The following is a 6,433-nucleotide window of genomic DNA, read 5'->3' as shown; positions in this document are numbered from 1 at the left end:
TTATGCCATACACAAAAATTAAACTAGATTAAAGACTTAAATATAAGACCTGAAATCATAAAATTCCTAGTAGAAAACGTAGTTGGCAACCTCACTGACATTGGTATTGGAAGGCTTTTGTGGATCTGACTCCAAAAGCAAGGGAAACAAAATCAAAAATAAACAAATAGGACTACATCAAAGTAAAAAGTCTCTGCACAGCAAAGGAAACCATCATCAAAATGAAGTCACAACCTACTAAATGGGAGAATATATCTGCAAGTCATGTATCTATTAAGGGACTAATATACAAAGTAAGTAAAAAATTAATGAAACTGAACATTAAAAATCCAACAATCTGATTTTAAAATGGGCAAAGGATCTGAATAGACATTTTTCCAAAGGAAACATACAAACAGCCAAAACGTAGGTAAAAATTTCTCAATACCACTAATCAAGGAAATGCAAATCAAAACCACAATGAGGTATCACCTCACCTCTGTTAGAATGGCTACCACCAAAAGGACAAGAGACAACATATACAGGTAAGAATGTAAAAGATGTGCACTGTTGATGGGAATGTAAATTGAAGCAGTCAGTATGGAAAACAGTATGTAGAGTCTTTAAAAAATTTAAGAACAAATACACCACATCACCTAGCTATTCTATTTATCTTAAGAACATAAAAAAACTAATTTGAAAAGATAAATGCACCCCCATGTTCATTACAGCATTATTTGCATTAGCCAATATATGGAAACATCCTAAGTACACTGATGGTTGAATAGATAAAGAAGATGTGACACTTTATATATATATATATATATATATATATACACACATACATACACAAAATACATACATATGTATATGTATATACATACATACATAACCACACACACACACACACAACGGAATATTACACCACCATAAAAAATGAAATCCTTCTGTTTGTGACATCATGGATGGACCTTGAGGATAGTATGCTAAGTGAAATAAGTTAGCTGGAGAAAAGTAAATACTGTATGATTTTACTCATATGTGGACTCTAAAACAACAACAAAACCAACTAACAAACAAAACAAAACAAAAACAAATTCATAGATACAGAGAACAGATTAGTGGTTACCAGAGGGGAAAGGAACTGGGGGGTGGGCAAAATAGGTGAAGGGGGTTTACCTGTGTGTGACGGATGCTAACTATACTTGTTGTGGTGACCTTTTCATGGTGTAGTATACATGTATCAAATCATTATGTTGTATACTTGAAACTAACAATGTTATGTCAAGTATATCTCAATTTTAAAAATTAAAAGGAAAATAATTGAAGTAAAAAATAATAAAATAACTACTTTGTCACCCAATGTCTTCCTAAGGAAAAAAATTCTCTCCCTTTTAGGAGGCACCCACTATGGTAGCAGGTGACCTGGAGGCATCAGAATTGGTGATAGCCTTGCTGTCAGGGGTCACTGGCAGCATCCCGGGTTTACTGGTGAGCTAGTGGGCAATACTGGGGAATTGTAACACACCAGACTGGGGGTGTCTTGACAGCGAACAGGGGGGCACTTTTCTTGGCTTTGGGATCAGGGTAGTGCATGCTTTGCTCCCACCCAAGGAGACAAGCTCATTGCACACCTGTAGGCTCTTACCAGGGCATACAGAGACTGGTGTAGGACCTCCTGCACCCACCTCACCCAGCAAGGTCAGCAGTCCCCTGGACCTGGCAGCCGTCTATGCCAGTAATGAGATCAACATGAGTGATGTCAAGGTCTATAGCTTCCACTATGACTAGATGCTGGCCCAGCCCATAGTTGCATTGCACCCAGAGATCTACAGCGCTGCACGTGACATCCTGATTGAGCAGTACGAGTGCTCAGAGGGGATTCAGAAGTATGACTACAACCTCAAGTTTCCATTTGAGGCCTCCGCTATGACATTCAGAAGAGCATTCAGATGAAGACTGATGCCTTCCATTACATGCACCTGGGACCACCTAGAGGGGCCTCCTGCTGTGCGGGATGAGGACGTGATGCACCTATATGGGGGCACCCAGCATATCCCCCTGTACCAGATGGGTGGTTTCTACAACAAAGGACTCTCCATCAAGCATTTCATGGACATCTACTGCCAGAGATGTCACTGTTCTGCATGGTGGACCACTTCCTGGCTCACGATCTGGAGTTTGACCAAGTGTACCAATACGAGGATGTGCTGGAGGTCATTCAAGATGCCACAGAAGACAATCCCTCATATACCAGTCATCTAGACAAGTACACCCTGACAGTAAACACTTGCTGTCCTGAGCCATGTGGTGGCCCATGGGAAACAGCTATTTCTCATCACCAACAGTCCCTTCATCTTTGTGGCCATGGGGATGTATCATATGGTGGGTCTTGATTGGTCAGCTCTTCAGTGAGTTTATCCTCCAAGTGGACAAGTCCAGCTTTTTTCACCAAACAGCAAAAGCATTGTGGAAAACTCAATGAAAAGGGCTTACTCCAGTGGGACCATACCACCCCGCCTGGAAAGGACAGGATCCTTGCACAGGGAAACCTGTTGGACTTCCTGGTATGATGGAATGGCATGGTCTCTGCATGCTTTACTTTGGAGAACCCTTCAACAGCAACCTGGCAGCTTTCATGCCCCAGGATGGCTGGTACAGTGGTGCCATCCTACCCAAGCTGGAGTACGAGATCTTCCTCATCAACACAGCACAGAGCAGGACCTATGCTCACAGTCCCCAAAGTTGTGCTCATATGACTGCTGGAGCATCAGCAGACCTTCCAGGACGTGAAGTCCAGGCAGGTGCTCTGTGCCTGGAAGAAGGAACAGCAGGAGCTGTGTTACATCACCTAGGTCCTAGTCAATGCTCAGTTTGGGAGCATCTTCCACACCTTCCACAACCTCACCTTCTTCTCAGGGCACCTCCTGTGCTTATCTGACCTTGGCACAGCCTCTGTAGGTTAACTGCTCAACCACTGAGTGGCTTTTACCTTCTCCAGGCTCTGTTCACCCCTGCAGTGTGAAGCACCCTGCTGGAGGGACCAGCTCTGCATCTGCTGCAGGAAGATGCCTTTCCTTGGCATCTGCCATCTGCCAAGGGCACCTCCATTGTCAAGGAAAGGCCTCTAGCCCCTCCTGTTCCACGCACACTGGGTGTCTGTCCACGTGAGCAGTAAAGGTGGTCTCCTTCTTGGGAAAAAAAAACAAAAAACAATAGAACAAAAAGAAAACCCCCAGAATTAGACAGCAATCAGACAGGCTAAAAGAGCTAAGATACCAAGGGTTGGTAAGGATGTGGAGAAACTGGAACTCTCCCACATTAGTTTAAGTTTTACATCCATGTTTAAAGATTGTTCGGCAGTGTCTAAGGCTAAATATGCATAATCCGTATTACCCAGATTTCCAATTTTAATGGAGAATTGAGATAAATATATATACTTGATTACCAAAAACTGTGTATAAGAAACTGTACAGCAGCATTGTTTGTACTAACCTGGACTGCGAAAATAACCCAAAATCCATCAATAGGAGAATTGGATAAAAGAACTGCGGTGTATTCATTCAATGGATCCAATAGTAAAATTAAAATACCCAATAATAAAATATCCAATAACAAAATTAAACTAACTAGTGTTAAGTGCAACAACATAGAGGAAGCTCACCCACGAAATGTAGCACAACAGACATCAACTATTAAAAAATATAACTCTTATGATTTCATTTACATTAAATTAAAAACTGACAGAACTGATCTATAGTACTGCGAATCTAGATAGGACTGGGGGAGGAGGTCGTGTAAGTGACTAGAAGAAGGTATTATAAGTCCTTCTGGGTGTTGGTGATATTCTATTTCTTGACTCGTCCATTTATATGTGTATGTTACAGATGAGTTACTGGAAAGCAAGCCTAATTATCTCCATTAAGAGGAATATCTGATTGGCAACTTCTATATGTCTCCTTAATCAAACTCCACAATATCTTTTAGTGAAGCTTGACATTATACAAAAGTTAGGTTCAATTCCTGTTTCGAAAAAAGAACAAGAAACAATGATTGCTGTGACTATGCTGGAAATAAGTTTTTAAAACTCTAAAATGTTTTCAGCCATAAAAGTCTTCTCATAGCTTTAAATAATCTGGAAGAATTCGTGTATCCACTGGTGAATGCACTGATTCTTATTATTTCCCCCCAAATAAATCTAAAATCAACATCATGAATCTTGTCTGCCAAGTCAGATGTGTAGCTTAAACCACTTTTATACAGAAAGGAAAAAAAGCATTTAAGTTTCCCACATGCCTACAACTTCCCTGTAAGTGGGGCCAAATAGCTGTGTTCTTCAAGAAGCGATCATCTGGTTGGAGATGCCATGGCTCACGAGTGCGTTATGTGACTCTCTCCGGGGTAATTACCCTAACTTTACATTCTTGCATGTAAAATGGCAATTAAGCTATTTATTATTGGGCTTCTTTCCTGGAAATAGCACCATTTTTGGACTTGTTCTTCACTCCCAAACTGACAACACTGAAATGCAGGGTCATTTATCTTTCTTATTTGTTTCTGAGTCCCACTAAGAGTTTCCCTTATCTGATTCAAACCTTGGAAAGCATCTTTTGAAATTCTACGACTCCTCACCCTCATAACACTGGAAAATGTGCGTTTAGTGAATGGGAGTGGTTTGGAGCTAGCAATGAATGCTGGTATGGGCATATACACACATAGGCGTCTAGCATTTCAGCATGATTCTAACAGCTTTTCAGGTGTGGGAGGCTGGTGGAAAGAGGTACTTGTGAGTTTCATGAATCTAGGCCTGCCTAGAATAGACCTATCACCTGGACCTATGCGTCCAAAGTATGAGCTGAAGACTCAGGTGATTCACCTTGTTTCAGTTCTCCTATCCTCCCTCATCATTGTAATATGAGTGCCTTACCAGGCTCTCAGGAGGACTTCCCTTGGGAGACAGAGGTGTCATAAATTATCATACTGCCTCTATCATTTCCTATGACAGCCTTTTCCTCATCCTAGAGAACACAGTACCTTCTTGTTTTCAAAAATCCATTAAATAAGTATGCCCCCGGAAGGGCCATAAAGACCTGAACCTTAAAGCTCTCGGGCTCATTTAGAAACTGCTCACACAGGAAGTTTAAAAGCAGAACCACATCCCTGTCCGTGGTTAACCTATCCCCTAGAAAAACACTAGCTGCAGTGCCTCTTTCAAAGCTGGGCAACTGTAGCCGACCTTGGAGGGCATGGTGCTTTTTATTGCAATAAGCTGGTTTCTTTTCACATTCAAGACGGGTGGAAGGAGAGTTTGTTACAGCCAGATAAGAAGTAATCCTTTGGCTGTGATTCAGATGGATTTGCAAAGTATGATTTTCTTGGAAGAAAAACGAATCCCTTAACTGTTTTTTCCTGCCACCACAATAGCGCTAACAGTGATTTACAGCAGTGTGTTGCCTAATTTTCCATCTGCATATTATTTGGAAAGGGTAAAAGTTAGGGTAATGTAATGTGTAAATGAGTGAAAGCAGAATTTGTTTGCTTTCCTTCCTGCCTACACACAGTCAGGATTTTCTGATGCGTAAAGCATATAGTCTGTTCTCTAGGTGTGTAAGCTGTGTTTCAGTGTGAGTTCCAGTGTGGGTTTTTTTTGTTTTAATAAATTTATTCATTTACTTTTATTTATTGGCTGTGTTGGGTCTTTGTTGCTGCACATGGGCTTTCTCTAGTTGCAGCGAGCGGGGGCTACTCTTCATTGAGGTGCGCAGGCTCTTCATTGAGGTGGCTTCTCATTGCAGAGCACAGGATCTAGGTGCACAGGCTTCAATAGTTGCAGCACACAGGCTCAGCAGTGTGGCGCATGGGCTTAGTTGCTCCTTGGCATGTAGGATCTTCCTGGAGCAGGGATCAAACCCTTGTCCCCTGCATTGGCAGGCAGATTCTTAACCAGGGAAGTCCCAGTGTGTGTTTTAGACTCGGGCTGCCAAGGAAACTTTTAGGTATGTATTACAGGTACAATACCAGGAGACAGCATTTGTGTGAGAGAAAGTGAATAGTAGCTTATTAGCTATTCTGTCCAAACAGTTAAAGGCTCTTACTCCTTCGACAAGTGAATGGGGGAAAATCCTCTGCTTCTGTCAGCTTAGGTTACAGTAAGAAAAGAAGATTATTTTCTGTTAGCTGTTTTCAGCCTCTCAAGAGCTTGGAAGGGGATGGGGCCGAAAGGTGGGATTCTCCATCCAATAGCTAACTCTTCAACTAGATCTGTTCCTCTCTTCTCTTGCACCTATTCAAAGTATAACTTTCGTGTATAGAGATGGTTTTCTCATTAGAAAGTTTGAAAGCCATGACTGAAATTGCACTAACTAAAATCACAGTGCAAGCAGAAAGGTGGAATCAACCAGTTTTAGACTTTTAAAAAGAATACTGACCTCAGAATATGAGGACAAACTGTGCA

The 6,433-nt window shown here is 41.6% G+C and overlaps 1 pseudogene; it reads left to right on the top strand.

Moving 5' to 3' along the window:
* The first annotated feature begins 1,389 nt into the window (after nt 1-1,389).
* LOC130851908 (5'-nucleotidase domain-containing protein 2-like) lies at nt 1,390-2,464 on the top strand (annotated as a pseudogene).
* Nucleotides 2,465-6,433: the final 3,969 nt, after the last annotated feature.

Source organism: Hippopotamus amphibius, chromosome 4, assembly GCF_030028045.1.
Source record: "Hippopotamus amphibius kiboko isolate mHipAmp2 chromosome 4, mHipAmp2.hap2, whole genome shotgun sequence".
NCBI classification, from domain to species: Eukaryota; Metazoa; Chordata; class Mammalia; order Artiodactyla; family Hippopotamidae; genus Hippopotamus; species Hippopotamus amphibius.
This window is presented reverse-complemented; position numbering and strand designations above follow the sequence as displayed.